This window comes from Pelobates fuscus, chromosome 7, assembly GCF_036172605.1.
Source record: "Pelobates fuscus isolate aPelFus1 chromosome 7, aPelFus1.pri, whole genome shotgun sequence".
Taxonomy (NCBI): domain Eukaryota; kingdom Metazoa; phylum Chordata; class Amphibia; order Anura; family Pelobatidae; genus Pelobates; species Pelobates fuscus.
The window spans coordinates 18,580,837-18,600,090 of NC_086323.1; positions in this window are offsets into that span (position 1 = coordinate 18,580,837).

The window sequence follows — 19,254 nt, forward strand, 5'->3', positions numbered from 1 at the left end:
TCAGAACGCGCACTTCACATCAACTGCCTCGAACTGATTGCAGGCTCATTTGCAATCCGCAGCTTCGCCAAAGATGCCTACAACTGTTCAATTGTGCTGAAAATGGACAACGTGTCCGCAGTCCGCTACGTGAATCATCTAGGAGGTTCCAAATCAAAGATGCTCTCAGACCTGACCAAGGAATTATATCAGTTCTGCCTAGACAGGAATATCTCCCTGCGAGCGGAATATCTGCCGGGAACAGACAACCTCGTCGCAGACTGGTTCTCCCGCCACTGGAGGGACTCCAGCGATTGGCAACTGAATCCACAAATATTTCAGCATCTCCAGATTTGCCGGGGACCATTCAACCTGGACCTCTTTGCATCTCGCCTCAACAGGCAGACGGACGCTTTTTACAGCTGGTTACCGGACCCAGCGTGCCTTGCAGTCGATGCCTTCCTACAGAAGTGGCCGATGTCAGGGGCATATGCGTTCCCTCCTTTCTCCATGATTCCACGCACGCTACAACTTCTCAGAACTCAAGGTGTCAAGATAACTCTAGTGACCCCGCTATGGCGGGCCCAACCATGGTACCCTTACCTACTGGAAATGTCAGTGGACTTTCCCCTGCTACTACCCTGCACCCACGACCTCCTCAGAGACTCGATAGGCAACTTTCACCCATTGGCGATCCAAGACCATCTCCAACTAGTGGCTTGGACCATTTCAGGGGATCGTGGAATGTCTCAGGCCTTTCGACAACTGCTCAGGGACTCCTTTGGGACTCATGGGCCCCAGGAACCAGACGCTCTTACATCTCTGCATGGCGCCTATGGAGTTGCTGGTGCTTGGAAAGGAACCTTGATCCCTTTTCAACACCTATAATTAATATTATTAACTTCCTGTCGTCTTTATTCGACCAGGGTAAATCCTACCGGACCATTAACGTGTTTCGGTCTGCTATTTCTGCAGCGCACGTTCCTATAGAAGGCTCTTCGGTGGGCAAACACCCGTCTGTCTGCAGACTTTTGCGGGGCATCCGCATCGCTAGACCCCCGAATCCCAAATATAATTAATTCTGGGACGTTGCCGTCATGCTCACGTTCTTGGAAGCTTGGCCGGACAACGAAGCGCTTTCCCTACGCCAATTATCAGCCAAATTAGCTCTCCTCCTCTGCTTGGTCTCCTTCCGAAGAGTTTCCGACATCAGGGCTTTCGACTTTCACGCCCTCGATTTCACACCAGAGGGGGTACACTTTCACATCACTAGACGCACTAAGACCAACTCATCTACCGTGAGCTACCCTTACTTCTCGGAGAGACCACTCCTATGCGTAGCCCGGTGCATAAGACACTATATCGCTCGCACTACCCTTCTCAGAGCACCTACCGGGCCCCTCCTGGTATCCTATGTACGGCCTCACAAACCAGTTTCGTGCCCTACCATTGCACGCTGGATCAAATGGCTCCTAGCCCTGGCTGGCATTGATGCATCTTTCGGGGCTCACTCGGTTAGAGGCGCAGCCGCCTCTTCAGCACTCTTAGCTGGAGGTTCCTTAGCGGAAATTCTATCCTCCGCTGATTGGTCTAGAGAATCCACCTTCCGTACCTTTTATTTTAGACACTCTCCTCACGTTTCTCTGTCCTTACTATCTGTGCGTTAAAATAGCAAATATGAAGCCTCCTGTCTTGCCATAAAATTCGGGATTATTCTAGCTCCTAGTGACCGAATAATCTAAATTTTATTAAAGACAGGAGGCGAATATTTTCCCACCGTAGTTTTCTCTTCCCACCCTTCTAGGTAAGTATCCTGTACTACCTCCAATTTCTAACTATGACTTACATCCTCTCTTTCGCTAACCTAGACTCATTAGGTCGTTATTATTATAACCCGTTTTTTATATTATATTTAGTTCATTAAATTCTAGATGGTAATTTACTGTTATACCACTCTGTTATTACCATAGTTAGAGCTTGCACTAAATTGGAAGTCAGTTCACTGCATTTATTTGGTTTTCTTTTGCCAAAGAGACCATACTTTCACAATATTTCTCCTTCCTCCTAGTGTGAAGATCGCTTGCCTTCTGCCTTGACTCTACCTGCGGGTTGATCACTACCTTCATCCTTAAAGATACCTTCACCGTTACCTGTTCATCGTTTTAATGACTACTTTTACATGGTTGACTCTACAGCTGATCGGCTACATCAAGAAAGAGGAATTGGGAGGAGCCTGATGACAGTTTATATTGCTGTGATGCACTCTGATTGGTTAAACTTTTTTACACTGCTGTTAACTGTTTCTTTGCTGCTGGGAGTTTCAGTAAAGAAAGATAAGCAAATATTCGCCTCCTGTCTTTAATAAAATTTAGATTATTCGGTCACTAGGAGCTAGAATAATCCCGAATTGTATAACATTAGTCAAGTCAAATGGTTTGAAAGCTGCAAAGCTATGTATATCTGTCATGCGAGCTTCGCTTTAACTCTTTCTCCCCATTAAAGGCGAATAAATGTGCAGTGATGGACAATCTTGGAACTGCAGACATTGGATCCTATGAAACGATTCTGTGTACATCAAATATTACACCTCATTTTCCACCTACTGGCTCAAGACCATATCACAAACCCTTGTCCCAAAAATGCAGCAGCAAATTAGAACAAGGCAGGTTTTGTATGTTTATCCCAAACATTTTAGTAGAGATAAGCAGAATAAAAGAGCAGAATGGGTGCTGTTGTTACATAACTGAGCAATGCCAATAGACATAGTAAACATCACAAACTAGAGGAAGTCCTATGGCCTTCACAGAAGGTTCTTACATTAACAGAACATGGAATTTACCAATTATTAATGTAAAGGTCAGTAAAATTGGAAGTGGCTCTAATGACGTTGGGCTCTTATGACTTCCGCATTATCATACTGTCACATACGAGGGCAATGTTGAAAATTATACATGGGTTCAGCAGTGCACCACATACTACAGGGGCATTGCTTGTCTAAAATAATGTCTTTGTCAGTGGGCAAACATTCAAAATCAGCAGTGGATGAGATCACATACTTTTTTCCCCTCAATGTATCTTTCTCACAGTTCTACTGAATAAACAGAGGCAAAACCAACAAAGGTCATTACTTCACACAGGAGAATCCTTCCATCTAAAGCACTATACTGACCTGTTTACAAATACACAAAACAAGGTTGGAAAATGTGTCCATCATCAAAACTGACAGCAGACGTAATTCCCTTATTCGCACTGAGAGTAAATAAATCAGATTTGAGGACATCCTTTAGGGAATATTTGATTGAAGGGAACAAATCCGTTTTAAAAGTTTAATTTAACATGTTATGTTAAGATTCTGTTATTAAGTATTGCATGTGTCTTCTTAATATTACATTTATTGCAACAACCAATATTGAATTCTACATTATTGGAATGTTATTAAATATTGAAAATAATAGAAAAACAATGACATAGATAACACAAGTTAAAACTACTTAAAGGGACAGTCCAGGTACCACTGCATCTAAATTAAGTTGTTATGGTGCCAGGAGGCTCCTGGAGGCACTATTACCTCAAGGAGTTAAACGGTTCTCCAATGGTTTAACCCCTTAGTTCCCGCCATCAATTTTCCCAATTTTCCTCAGCAGCATCAAGCTTCACAATTTACACTTACAGGAAGTGCGGCGTGCCGCCAGGCAGTGGCGCCTCTGGCTGCGATCGATCAGCTAACGCTCTCAGCCAATCAGTGACTCCCCATTCACTAAACAGGCTTGGAAAGGGTATGTTTCTTTCCAGGCCAGTTTAGTGAATGAGGAATCACTGATTGGCTGAGAGTGTCAGCTGACCACTCTAAGTCAATCAATAGCGCCCCTGCCTAAATGTTAAAATTCAGAAGCCGGTTGCCGCCATGGTAGGAGTGGAGACCTGCGCTGGAGTCAGCTTATGGGTTAATCTATTCAAGAATGGTTTAACTCCTTGAGGTAAGAGTGCTTCCATGGGCCTCCTGGCATCATAACAACTGCATTTAGATGAAGTTGTTTTGGTGCCTAGAGTGTCCCTTTAGGTAATAAATCTAAGTAGTAAGGTTATTAAGTAGTCTGATATTGTAGTAGGTGGTGGTGACTGAATGTCTTAAGGCATCATTTACTAGATTCATAAGTTTACCATTATTGGTACATATTGAGCTTTGAATACAAGTACAAAAAGATAAGCCCTGCGCTCACTCCCATCACTCCTGGGTGGCAGCAACGACCACAGTACACATCAGCCCCAATATATATATATAGGTGAAAGGTCAGTGTAGGACTCGCCTAAAGGGGTCTGCCTTGACGATGGCAGACAGGCATTCCTTCCAATGGCCATTGGAGTAACTAAATTACCTCCATTTGTTTAAATATACATAGGGCTTAAGGAGAGAGCACAGGTAACTTTTTCTTTGGTTTTTACTATACATATTGAGCTTTGATGAATGACTTGGGATTTTGTATTCCGACTCCACATCCCTGCTTCCATCCATCACCATAAAGTATATTCTGTTTGCATTTTGACCTTACCTACCACCTTGTAAGTGTGCTAGCAACAGTTTGGTACCCGGCCCAGGCCTCCGTGGGATCTTCATCATGTCCTAGGCTAAAAAAAATATTGAAATAAACATGATAAAGTGGCCAATACTAGCAAAGTCTCACTAAAGTGGAAATTAAAAGTGCATTTTAAATCTAAGACCAGAGAAGCCAAGTAGACAGCAAGGCTGAAAATGTGACCACTTTGCTTATTTTGACCTTAAATTGGACCTTCACGTTGGATTCTCACTTTGTGAATAACTCTGTTAGTGCTTTCCCCACAAGATATGACTTGTGGAAGCCATAGAAATGAATTGATAATTTGTGTGATGATCCCAGTGGAGAGGCCACTTGTGATATGCTCAGCATTTAACTTGGTTTATGTAGAGATTTCAGTGAGAGATTCCTACTTCTAGCAGTCCATTCTCTCCCTCTCGGATCTTAATTCCGTAACTAAAAAAAAAGCCTGATAAACAAATACTAACAAAGTAAAGGTTAATTATTCTGCGCGTTTGCTTCCTTTCATAATTCCAGTGTAGAGCACATTAAGTCATCTCCAATGGTTACACAGCTCAGAGCTGATCTGTTTTAATGCGCAACATCTCTTTGAATCCCCGTCTCCTTTGTGATGTTGCTGTTGCTTTAATTAAAACGGACCATTCAGCTGGAAACAAAATGACATGAAATATCAAAGATTACACACACACACAAAAAAAAATCTAATCTGAATCCAAGAACAGAGCAACAACTAAAGACAGTCCTTTGTATCTTTCATTTCTCCCCGAATTTAGAATGAGGTTGCGTTCGTTTTCTCGGTGACTCATTACACAAAGCTAATTTTTCTGGAACGGTGCAAATAAAAACATCATCATAATTATAGAAATCATGCTTAAGGCCCTGGGAATGACATGTATCTGTGTGTATTGTGCTTTGCAGGCTAGTAGTGAACACATGCAGGCATATTCTAGCTCCCCAGCTATAAATATTACACTATAGAATATCCACAAGGGCTCCTTTTATTGACACTTCATTTGGGGGATATATATATATTGATCTCTTTCATTCAGATAACAGAGAGATGTTACAGTTGGTAAGAGAAGCTATGATAAAACATATATTTATTGTGTCTAGTTATGTCTACAGATTAAAGAGATGATGTCTGTTTTTGTTTTCTAAACGTACAGCTTCCTATACATTTGCATTCCGATGAAGTACATGCTTCCTTCTCGTGTGAGTGGCCCTTGAAGAAAACAGTTTGTCTCACTGTCAAATGCTAAATTCTAAAATAATGAAAGAGTGGTTAAAAAATTGCTATAGATAATATCTCAAAATCTAATTAATAAAGCCACAATCAGGACGTGATTGGATATAGACCTCCATTTTTTTATTTTATACACAATACAATTTTTAGTCTATTTCAAATGCATTTAATTTTCATGTCATTGACGGATGAATGAAACGATTGCATTACTTTTGCTGTTAGGGAAAATATTGCATGGAAATCTTACAAATTATCTTCCATTTTACTGAAAGCTAAGGTTATTTATTGCCTGTTGGAGAAGAGATTCTCCTAAATTAGTGGACAATAAAGATCAGTCCTTGGTTCTTGCTGATCGAACATAGGATGGATGTTTGTTGACTGATTTGCTAAATGATTCCTGTAATGGAACGCAATAACCGTTGTTATAGTTCAACTTGTAATCAGCTGTGCCAGCAGACCCTGGAGTATTTTGCTAAGAGCTATTCAGTGGTAAATATCTCAAAGTGAAACAACCAGCAGGGACATTCCATTGGTTCCCATGAATATTGCTCCACTTTTAGAGCTGTGACCCCAAAATGCTGTCTATCTAGTTCACGTTATTGACATTTTATCTAATTTCACTGCAGCTGGTCATAAAAACTGTGGCCTTGTATCTGAGAAAAATGTTCACGAAAATTGTTGGACCCTTCTCAGGTCCAAGCTGGACCAGAAAGAGACAAAACAAATTGAGAATTAACATTATGAAATTAATTAGAGATATCACAAAAGAGCCTGAGATGGAAAAAGGGAAATTATTTTTGGTAAAGTCAGATCAAAGTCTTTCAGCAAGATATCCATATCTGCCTTCCTCAAATCTTCAATTTGTTTGTAAGCTTGCAGGCTTGTTTTAGCAGGGCCTTCTACATCTCTTCCCCTTTTTATAATTGCAGAGTGCTATAGAATGTGTTGGCACTATATAAATACAAATAATAATAGTGAAGTAAATGACGAAGGTTTTTTTTTTATAATTTGTTATTCCATCTAAGCCCTGTAGAGGGTACACAGTAAAAAGTAGACATATATTTCTTATCTTATTTACTAGACTTAGGCGCCACCGTTACTTTAGTTACGTCCATTTGGATGAAAACATTTTTTGGTTTGTCTGAATCAAATTTCATTTATTGACCCATTTGTTTTCAGATAAAATTCAGACATTATCATCATTTCGAAAATTCCATTTGGACGAATGGAATTGGACGAATGGAATTGCACTGAAGGAGCAGTTATGGGGGAAGTCAAACAAGGTCATTCACTAAACACCAGATTTTGTCTGAATGGGTAAAATCCGGTGAAACAAGAAAATTCTAACCACATTGGCAATTTTCATATTTGCTAAAGACAAATTAAATAAAGATTCAGTCAATCTGACTGATTCTGTAACATTGACTCAGATGATAGTGGGAAATCCCTAATCTCAGCAACCGAACCGCACTGGAATTGGATATTTATCAATGACTGCATGGAGGCCGATGATAACCCAAATGCTTCCAGCAGGATATTTGTTCACCAATTATCACTCAATTGCTTTTTGCAAGTGTATTGATAATTTGAAGAGCTATTTGCCTGCTGGCAGTGCTAGCAGCCAGGGTAAATAATGTAATTGCTGGCCAGCATTTGCTAGCCAGCTGCTGCATTACAACCATTAAAAAGAAAATATTAATGAGTAAGTTCCCATATTATGATAATTAAGGTATTGTAGCGCCATATGGTAGATGGGGGAATATTTACTAAAAATTTAAAATTAGCAACTGGGAAATCATTGTTTAAGGAGGAGAACCTAGTGTCCCATGCCGTCATGCTGGTGGGTGGGAGCCCTAATATTATTATTATTAATATTATTAATATTAATAATTAATAACCTAGCATCCCCATCCACGGCCCTCATAATTATAAAGTGGGGGTTGGACATGCCATTGTTCACCCTCTAAATCATCATAAGCCTCCCATGGCTAGGAGTCCCCAATCCCGAGCCAGCCCAAAAATAAAGTCCCTACCTACCCCCCTCACCCTAAGAATAGTGAGGAGGTGGCCAAAAAAAAAATCAAAAACATGTAAAACAAAATTATACTTACCACCAATAATCTTCTTTCTTCTTATTCTTCTGTCTTTAACCTCAAAAACAGGACAAATAAAAATTCCGAATAACCGATGCTGTAAATTAAAATTAAAAAAGTCTAGATCGCAAAAACAAACAAACAAAAAAAAACTGCCATGAAAATAAAACCATGCCAAAACAAAAAATAATCTGTCTTTACTGATGGAGTGCTCACCCCAGAATGAGTGCTTCTAGCAGTGAAAGCCTTTTTATATGGGATTGGGGCTGAATAGCCACTGGGGGACACCTTATTAATATTTGTCCACCTCCTACTTTATAGTTAATTAGGGTTCCCACCTGCCGGCATGGGTCAGGGCTATTTGGTTCCCTCCCCCTTCATTATAACTATCTGCAAGCATGGGTGTTTAGCAGGCATGCCACCATGTGCCTCATGGCAAGTGGCTTGCATAAAGAGGTACATAGGTATTGGGTTTTTTTAAAATTTATTTTTACTGTATGTATGTGGCAGCTCCCCAGCCGCCATATAACTAACCCTCGTGCTGCAGAGGGTTTTTAACTATTTCCCCTCTGGTAGTGCTAGCAAATATTTTGGCTTTTTTAAAATCCGGGCTTGGAGTTGAATTCTCCAAGCCTGGATTTGCCACATTCAGCTTGATTTTCATCTACCTGGCGTAGTTCGACCCGACGTCAACAATGTCTGGATTTTGCAGTTCAAATGGCCCCAAATGCAGCCAATTCATTTTGCCCCATTCGGTTACTCGGCAATTCCGACTAACCCTGTTAATATTTACCAGATGAATGAATAAATGGCGCATGGAAGAATATCGTTCAGTGAGCATTTGTTCGTTCATTTTGCCAACTTCCCATTCGGAATTTGACAAATTGACAAAAGAGCCGAATGTTATCTGAAAACCAATTTGTCCGAAAATTTATGTCCAAGTCTATTATTTCCTGTATATGTTTATATTTTCATGATGAGTGGGTCCAATGGACTTTTTTAGTGGATGAGTAAGAACAGAGTAGTGTCACATGAGTATTCTTAGAAGGTAAATACAATTTATCGTTTTGGATATTATAGGTTATCATGCAATGGCCTTGCCTGACATTTCAAGTGGATAAAAAGGGACTCTTTAATTTGAGGGGTATAAGCTTTTTAGGTGATAATGTTTGCAGCTGAAATGTAATTTACAACAAGAACAATATATCTTATTTGCATAGACTGATTTATAAACACATTTATTGTATATAAATAATAAAATAATAATAATAATAATAATAATCAAGCTAAGTGAGTTATATGTTAGTTGCACGTTCAATACCCCGTTTTGATGGTTTACTACTTATAGACTAAGAGCACCACCTACAGCCTATATAATATACTGCACTCTGGAATAATACTTCTATTTCTTATCGGTCCTAAGCAAATATTTTAAATAAAGTGCCTAATATAGGAGAATGTTTCACATTAGTTACATAGTTACATAGCTGAAAAGAGACCTGCATCCATCAAGTTCAGCCTTCCTCACATTTGTTTTTTGCTGTTTATCCAAAAGAAGGCAAAAAACCCAGTCTGAAGCGCTTCCAATTTTGCAACAAACTAGGAAAAAAATCCTTCTTGACCCCAAAATAGCAGTCAGATATCTCCTTGGATCAAGCAGCTATTACCCACTAATTAGAAATTATATCCCTGTATGTTATGTTTTTGTAAGTATTTATCCAATTGCTGTTTACACATCTGTATGGACTCTGATAAAACCACCTCTTCAGGAAGAGAATTCCACATCCTTATTGTTCTTACAGTAAAAAAAACCTTTTATTTGCCTTAGATGAAATCTCCTTTCTTCCAGTCTAAATGTGTGACCTTGTGTCATATGTACAGCCCTGTTTATGAATAGATTTCCAGATAATGGTTTGTACTGGCCCCGAATATATTTGTATAATGTTATCATATCCCCTCTCAGGCGCCGTTTTTCAAAACTAAACAGATTTAAATTTTTGTAACTAAAATGCTCCATTCCTTTTATCAATTTTGTCTCCGCACTTTTTCTAGGGCCATGATATCTTTCTTTAGAACAGGTGCCCAAAATTGCACAGCATATTCAAGGTGTGGTCTTACCAGCGATTTATTGAGAGGCAAAATGATATTTTCATCCCGAGAATTTATGCCCCTATTTATACATGACAAAATCTTATTGGCCTCAGCAACTGCAGATTGACATTGCATATTGCTGCCTAATTTGTTGTCTATAACAATTCCCAATTCCTTCTCGTGTGTGGTTATTCCTGGTTCACTATCATTTAGGGTGTAAATTGCTTGTGCATTCTTAACCACAAAGTGCATAACTTTACAAATCTCTCTGTTGAATTTCATGTGCCATTTTAGTGCCCAGTCCCCCAATCTATCCAAATCCCTCTGCAGCAAGGCAATATCCTGCTCACATTTTATTACTTTACAAAGTTTTGTGTCATCTGCAAACACTGGTACATGGCTTTCAATGCCTATTTCAAGATCATTTATAAATATGTTAAACAGAAGCGGTCCCAAAACAGAACCCTGAGGGACACCACTTACCATTTTTGTCCAGCCTGAAAATGTACCATTAATGACAACTCGTTGTACTCTATCCTTAAGCCAATGTTCTACCCAAGAACAAGAATATTCATCTAGACCAATTTCTTTTAGTTTGAAGATTAACCTATTGTGAGGAACCATATCAAATGCCTTGGCAAAATCCAAGTAGATCACATCCACTGCAACACCCTGATCTATACTTCTACTTACTCCTTCATAGAATGCAAATAGGTTAGCTTGACCTATGATTTCATAAAACCATGCTGATAACAAAGTTCTTCCCAATGAATTCCTGAATATTATACCTTAATAGCCCTTCAAATATTTTCCCAGTCACAGAAGTTAAGCTCACAGGTCTATAATTTGCTGGCAAGGATTTTTAACCCTTTTTAAATATAGGAACAACATCTGCCTTCCTCCAATCCTCCGGTACAATACCTGAAACAAAAGAATCTTGAAAAATTAAATACAGAGGTTCACTTATTTCCCCACTTAGCTCCTTAAGTACTCGTGGGTGAATACTGTCAGGCCCCGGAGCTTTATTTACATTCATTTTCTTTAATAGCTGTAGCACCTTGTCTCGAGTTATCCAATCACAAGTTATCTGCAAGTTTTTTGCAGCAATCATTTGCATATATCTTGCCATAGGATCCTCCCTAATATATACTGAAGACAAATAGTTATTTAAAATGTCTGCTTTTTCTTGGTCTTCATTAGCCAACAAACCCATCTCTGTTTCCAGTGTACCTACACTTTCATTTTCTGTTTTTTTAGAATTGATGTACTTGAACAATAATTTTGGGGTTGGTTTTGCATTCATTGGCTATCAATTTCTCATTTTCTAGTTAGCCACTTTAATTGCCTTTTTGCAAGCATTATTGGCTTCCATATATCTTATATAGGATGCCTCTAATTTGTCCGATTTAAATGCTTTAAATGCCCTTTTCTTATTTTGAATCTCTTGTTATACTTCTCTACTAAGCCACATTGGTTTTAATTTGTCTCTTTTAATTGTATTACCCAATGGTACATACTGAGAAATGTACCTTTCTAATATGTGCTTGAATAGTTTCCATTTATCCTCAGTGTTTTTGTCACTAAGGAGTTTGTGCCAGTCGATATGTTGTAGAGCTGCCCTAATGTTACTGAAATTGGCTTTTTTTAAATTATACGTTTTAGTATACCCCACATGCTTTTGCTTTTTTGAGTTTATTTAAAAAATTACCATATTGTGATCACTATTTCCCAAATGCTCCCCTACTTGAATGTTGGTTGAAAGATCAACATTGTTTGTTATAACAAGATCCAGACAAGCATCCTTTCTAGTTAGTGCTTGTACCAGTTGTGACATAAAGGTGTCATTTAACACATTCAAAAACCTGATTCCCCTTGCTGAAGTACTAGTCACTCAATCCCAAGTTATGTCCGGGTAATTCAAATCTCCAATAATTAACGTGTTACCCCGATTTGCAGCTTTCCCAATTTGCTCTAACAGCTGTTCTTCCTCATTCATATTTACATTAGGTGGTTTATAACATATAAATTAGGTGGTTTATAACGTTTAGTAGATGGAACTGATGGAAAAGATAATTATTTAAGTGCATATGGTAGTAAAGAAGGATAATTATTAAAATAATTATATTACTGTAAAATAAAAAAATGTATAGCAATGAAATATATGTATTAAGGCAATTTGGCCTGGATTTGTGGGAGGTGCTTGGTATCCACTCCTAGCCTACTTAAGGCACACCCCTTACCTTGCTCCTTACCGTTCGAGGTCAGCGTTGAATGAGGATCCACTTTCGGGTTCTCTCAGACGCCATCTTGGTTTTCAGTATCCACGAGTTTTATGCTTAAACACGCTTGCTGTTCGCATAAAATCCATACGTTTAAACTATTCGTTCCAGCTTCTGTTTCCCTTCACATTGGGTTTCGGTTTTCTTTCTATGTATTACGCATAAATCCCTTCGTGGATTACATTCATCATTTCATGTATATACCATTCGGGTAACGATTTGCTTGATTAAATAGACAGATTATTTCCATTACTGTTTAAAGGTATCAGTATTTTATTAATGTCCATACAAAACCAGCTCACATATCTATTTTGACTCCCACGCTTTCAGGGGTCTTCCATACTTATCCATTTAATTCAAGTTGGTTTCAGCCTACATTACAGGCCTCATTTCTGTGTTTTAAACTACAACACATACATAAGGATACTGTTTCCTTTTCCAAGTAATGAATTCTCGGGTTGAATCACACGTACTGATCCAACCAATCATACGTCTTTTACATTACAGTAATATACATATAACTTTACATCACTTTAAAGCATTGTTTTATCCCTGCCCCTTTTTTGTTATTCTATTATATAACAACATAATGCTGTTTAACCCCTTAAGACTGCAGCCAAATGTAAAAGTTGTGAACAGAACAAAACGTAAACAAAACGTAAACAAAACCTGGCATTTGCGCCATATGTCTGTCCAACCGTAATTCACCTCTTTCATATTAAATGCACCCCCCCTTATTATATATCATTTTATTCAGGGGAAACAGGGCTTTCATTTAACTTCAAATATTTAGATATGGAACATAATTTAATATAAAAAAAAAAAAAATGGGAGAAAATAAGAATGTTTTAAATTTGTTTAGTTCTACGTGACATTTTAACTGTGGATGTCAAAATACTGTTTGCTTTTACTGCAATACAATACACATTTGTATTCAGCGATGTCTCACGTGTAAAACAGTACCCCCTATGTACAGCTTTTATGGTGTTTTGGGAAGTTACAGGGTCAAATTTAGCGTGTTACATTTGAAATTGAAATTCGCCAGATTGGTTACGTTGCCTTTGAGACTGTATAGTAGCCCAGGAATTAAATTTACACCCATAATGGCATACCATTTGCAATAGTAGACAACTCAAGGTATTGCAAATGGGGTATGTCCAGTTTTTTTTAGTAGCCATTTGGTCACAAACACTGGCCAAAGTTAGTGTTAGTATTTGTTTGTGTGTGAAAAATGCAAAAAACGCCAATTTTGGCCAGTGTTTGTGACTAAGTGGCTACTAAAAAAGACTGGACATACCCCATTTGCAATACCTTAGGTTGTCTTCTATTGCAAATGGTATGCCATCATAGGGGTAATTTTCATTCTTGGGCTACCATAGGGTCATAAAGGCAACGTAAGCAATCTGGAGAATTTTAATGTGAAAAAAATGAAACACAAGCCTTATATTTGACGCTGTAACTTTTGAAAACACCATAAAACCTGTACATGTGGGGTACTGTTGTACTCGGAAGACTTCGCTGAACACAAATATTTGTGTTTCAAAACAGTAAAAAGTATTGCAGCAATAATATCGTCCGTGTAACTGCTGTTTGTGCGTGAAAAATGCAGAAAACATAACTTTTACTGGCGATATCATCGTTGTAATACATTTTACTGTTTTTTTTTAAATTCTTTATTTTCGTAGTGCAGAGTTAGGTACACATTGCAAGCTTGGTAACAAATACAACAGTTGGTATATACGTGAAATACAGGGTATGCTGCACTTTTTTTTTTTGTAGGAAAGAAAACAAGCAAAAGAGCATTATTGCCTAGTAAACTATAACAGGACATTTGTGGTGGACTGACAATAATTAAACATGCATATCTAGGGTACAAGAGTCTGGTACAGGCTTGACTGACATATGTATTACTTTTTTAATAACAGGCATAATACATTGTGGTAATAGTAGTTTGGTAGGGTACAGGCAGGTGGTTGTGCCTCAGATTTCGAGGAGTGTCTGCCTACAGGCAGGTGAGTTATATATGCAGGAGCCATAGCACCTATAGTTAGGGTCATATTGTACAGGCTAGAACTATGTGGGGAACAGGCTGCTACAGGCCGGCGATATCAGGTGTTCAACTAGTGAGCGTAGTGGCTGGCTCATAAGTGTTTTAAGGTGGTATGCGGGCGTTTGCAGGGTAGATGATTTGAGTCACATAGTGCTTCTCGTGCCCGTGTTGCGGTGGCTAGAGGCATTGCGGGGGTATGTCAGGGTTAAAGGGCTCCGTAACCCCGGAGTCTGCAGGGGGGGGGGGGGGGGGGTTTAGCTGTGGAAAGCTAACCGGGTGTCTGATCTAAAGCCCGACATCAAGAAGAAATCGTAAGTGGCTTACAACTTTGGCATAAACGTAAATACAACCCAGAAAAAAAATATTATATAAAGCAGTGTTCCCCAACCCCCGGGCCGCGGACCGGTACCGGTCCGTGGATCAAACGGTACCGGGCCGCCCAGGGGTGTGGGGTGTACGAGCCTGCCGGCTAATGCAGGGCTGGCATTGCCCAAGTGCCAGCCCTGCAATGTGCCTGCGGACCGGAGGGGAGATCAGAGATCTCCCTCCCCGGTCTGCAGGCACTGTGCTGACAGCCGGCAGGGGAGGGAGTGAGAGAGGACCCGGGAGCTCTTACCTGCAGCTCCTCCGGGTCCTCCTCTCGCGAGATTTGGAGCGTTGCCGCGGTTACCACGGCAACGCTCCAAATCTCGCGAGAGTGAACTCTAGCCCTGTAACTGGGCTAGAGTTCATCTCACCACCGCTGGGACCACCAGGGATTCCCCACCGGACCACCAGGGACTAAGAAATGTCCCCCCTCCTCCCAGTAAAGGTAAGAAGGGAGGGGGGACATTAATATATTAATTTTAATTAAATAAATTTTAAAAAAGCCTCCTTACCCCCCATACACACACTGCCCCATACACACACTACACACACTGCCCCATACACACACTACACACACTGCCCCATACACACACTACACACACTGCCCCACAAACACTGCCCCATACACACTACAAACACTGCCCCATACACACACTACACACACTGCCCCACAAACACTGCCCCATACACACTACACACATTGCCCCACAAACACTGCCCCCATGCACACACTGCCCCCATGCACACACTGCCCCCATGCACACACTGCCCCCATACACACACTGCCCCATACACACACTGCCCCATACACACACACTACACACACTGCCCCATACACACACTACACACACTGCCCCACAAACACTGCCCCCATACACACACTGCCCCACAAACACTGCCCCACAAACATTGCCCCCATACACACACTGCACACACTGCCCCACAAACATTTCCCCCATACACACACTACACACACTGCCCCACAAACACTGCCCCCCACACACACACTGCAACTCTCACACACACTGCCACCCTCACATACACACTGCACCGCTCACACACACATACACACAATTTTGAGTCTATGTCTTTATGTGACTGTGTTTGTGATTTTCTGACTATGTATGTGTCTGCGTGTTTTTTTTAATATATGTGACTGTTTGGTGTTTTTTTTTGTCTTATTAAATCAAAACAAGCGGGCCACGGAAAAATTATCAAACGTTTACCGGTCCGCGGCGATAAAAAGGTTGGGGAGCACTGATATAAAGAACACTCAATAGGAGGGAAAATTGCATTAGTCAATGTTTTATCACTTGTCAGCTACATTTTACTGTTTTGAAACACTAATATTTGTGTTCAGCGAAGTCTCCCGAGTAAAACATGTGCAGGTTTTATGGTGTCTTGGAAAGTTATAGGGTTTAATATAGTGCTAGCAAATTTAATTCCCTATACTTTCGGCATGGGTTGTCAGGCAGGTCCCGCTAATTGTAATTAATTAGGATACCTAATTATGTAAAAATACTACATAAATATATGTGTAGAATAAATATATGTGTATATAACGGAAAATTCCTTCATACTTACCGTAATTTTCTTTTCCTGATAATTAGTCATGGCAGCATATACGTTTGGGTAGCTCCTCCCCTCACAGCAGAAAGGACAGGAAATAGAACTCTGAAACTGGTATAAATAGATCCTCCCCCTACCCATCAGGCAGTCTTGTAACTAGCTTCACCTCCTATAATATATGGGTGGGACCGTAATGCTGCCATGACTAATTATCAGGAAAAGAAAATTACGGTAAGTATGAAGGAATTTTCCGTTTTCCTGACCATTATTCATGGCAGCATATACGTTTGGGGAATACCCAAGCAATACATATAGAGGGAGGGACAGAGTTCAAAAACAGCCAATAGTTATAAAACCATTATTGAGCTGTATAAATCATAGAAGACCTTAAAAATAGAATCATAGAAGATTATACAAAGCCAAACAAGAATCAATAGGAAATTGTCATAAAATCTGCTCAGACAAGACAATTTACCCTAGAGGCTGCAAGGTCAGCAACCTCCTGACATTCAATATCTGAAATATCCTGAATAGATATATAGAGTCAGATAGGAATTAAGGCCATAATAGCATAAGCCAGAGAAGGAAAATGTTACTGCTATAAAACCAAATAGCTATCAAATCAAAACCTCAACAAAGTCATAACTTCCATTGATCATACTGGAACAAGCAGATAATGTTGGATGAGAACGGACACACCATGCTATTAAACATGGGGAGAAGTACACTGAGAATCTTACTACTTTCTGGATGTATTCAATAAAGACGATTCACATCGCTTCCTCTTGCCTTGTGAACTACTTACCTGAAGATACAGGAACAAATCAATATCTGCCTGTCAGAAAGAGGCAGAGCCTAGTAGAGAAATAAGAGTCTGTTATTAAAACACTGCAACAATGACCCGATGTTGGTAAATTCAGATTCACAACAATACCTCACCCAGTGGATGAATTGATACAGCAATGGTCAGTCACAGGAGAGGAATAAACTAATAGCATTACTAGGCAAAGGCAAGAAGAACCATATACAGATTAGTTGAGGAAATAAAGAAATATCGGTATGAACCATAGAATTTGTGGCAACTAATAATTTATAAGGAGGCCAACCATGTCAGTACCTATATTTGTAAATAGTACAGATTATGCCAAACAGTTTAATCACATTTATTAGAGACTGTTGTGCAACATAAGAAATATCTATATATACACACACATATGAGGCGAGATACTGATGGGAAAGTGGTAACCAGAGGCACATTATACATTGTGGCAACAGACACACAATATGCAGGGTAGTAGAAGATATTCAGTTATCCTTATGAGAACAACAACCACATACTTACTCTTACCTTATCTTCAGACAGTGAAGAAGGACTTATGGCAGAGCCCATGATGATAATAAGCAGCTTGTTATATCTGCAAGATATCAACGCCAATCCAAACATATAATCCACAAATATTAAATCAATGCAATGTTAGGAGAGACCGTAACTTATACAGATCCAGGTACAGAGAACATGAAAAACATATCAGTCAAATGTTTGTCATTAATAAGTTGCATCACATTACATTATGCAGGATGAATCAACCACTTAAAGCCACACGTTGGTTGTAATTCCAGATATAAGGACACCTAGAATAAACCCCATGAATATCAGAAGAGAGGTATGAAATGGAACTACCTGTTTAGGGATTTCCTCTATAGTTCAGGTAGCAGGTGAATTTTACCTGAAATAGCAAACCTGGTAGAAAGGACTGGGGACTGGAAAGACCTTAAAATACGTGCAATACACAGCATCAAAGTTACCTGAGCATATGAGCCTAAAAGAATACCTTTATTTCAGAAAGGAATTTATAATGTTCCCCTTCACAACAGGGGAATTGGTCAGGAGTTTCTGATCATTAACACATTAAGAACCAAAAGCATGCCACTCCTGACATATCTGAAAAGGGCTTGCCAGACTTCAAGGACCCCAAGGGATAAAAGAGAATAAAATGTATGCTTTAAGGAAATTAATTCAGATTTAAAGACTAAAAGGTTATGACCAGGTGAAATAAAAAACAATATTAACAGCTTTTAAATCAGGTAATGGCTTCAGCGTTACCTACTTGTGAGATCAATTAGCCCAATTTGTACTCTTGCAACTAGTATGATCTACTTAGCTGTGAATTAGTAATCAGCATATATCTAAAGGTAAAACACTGTCACCAATTAAAAAAAAAAAAACATTCCCTATCTTGGACAGAGAGGAGAGGATACCTGGTAATAGAAAATCTATTGTCTCATCAATAATTACATAGATGTGTACACACACAAAAAAAAAAAAATTATATTGATTCTGTTAAACAGTACCATGCTTCATTTTGGAAAATCAGGTCTCTTTCTTTCCTGGGAGAGGCACTCAGACAGGTTCAGTAACACCTGCACTCTACCTGAAGTGGTAAAAATGTGTTAATTGCTTATGAAACACCTTTGGGAGAAGGAATCTAATACAAAGCCAGCAGCAGTATGTTCCCTTATTTACTTTAAAAAAAATAACTGAAATTGAAAATCCACAGTAGGCAATAATTACTTACCCAGTATACTAGTCCATTTGTATTTGCTAGAATTGAGCAGTGCTACATTTCAGCGCAAAACAGACCTTAGATCATTCGTATATACTAAATCCACCAATGCCGTATATAAATTGGGGTTATATAATACTATCAACCTGCATACAGATTATATGAATCACATACCTTGTGAGAGATTCTAACAGCACCTTATGCACAGATATATCATTTACATATACTGAGTCTGTTGAAACAGTAATCATACATAGCCTGCATCTGCTATAGAGTGACACTATGCCTGTACACATATTAAGATTATATGAGTGAGATAAATTGAGGCTGTGTTTTAACCGAACTTCATACACATATTACACCACTCACATATACTGAGGTTGTGACTCACAACCCACACATAGAACTAGTATTAGTTTGGATTCATATAGCGGAAGTGCCCTATA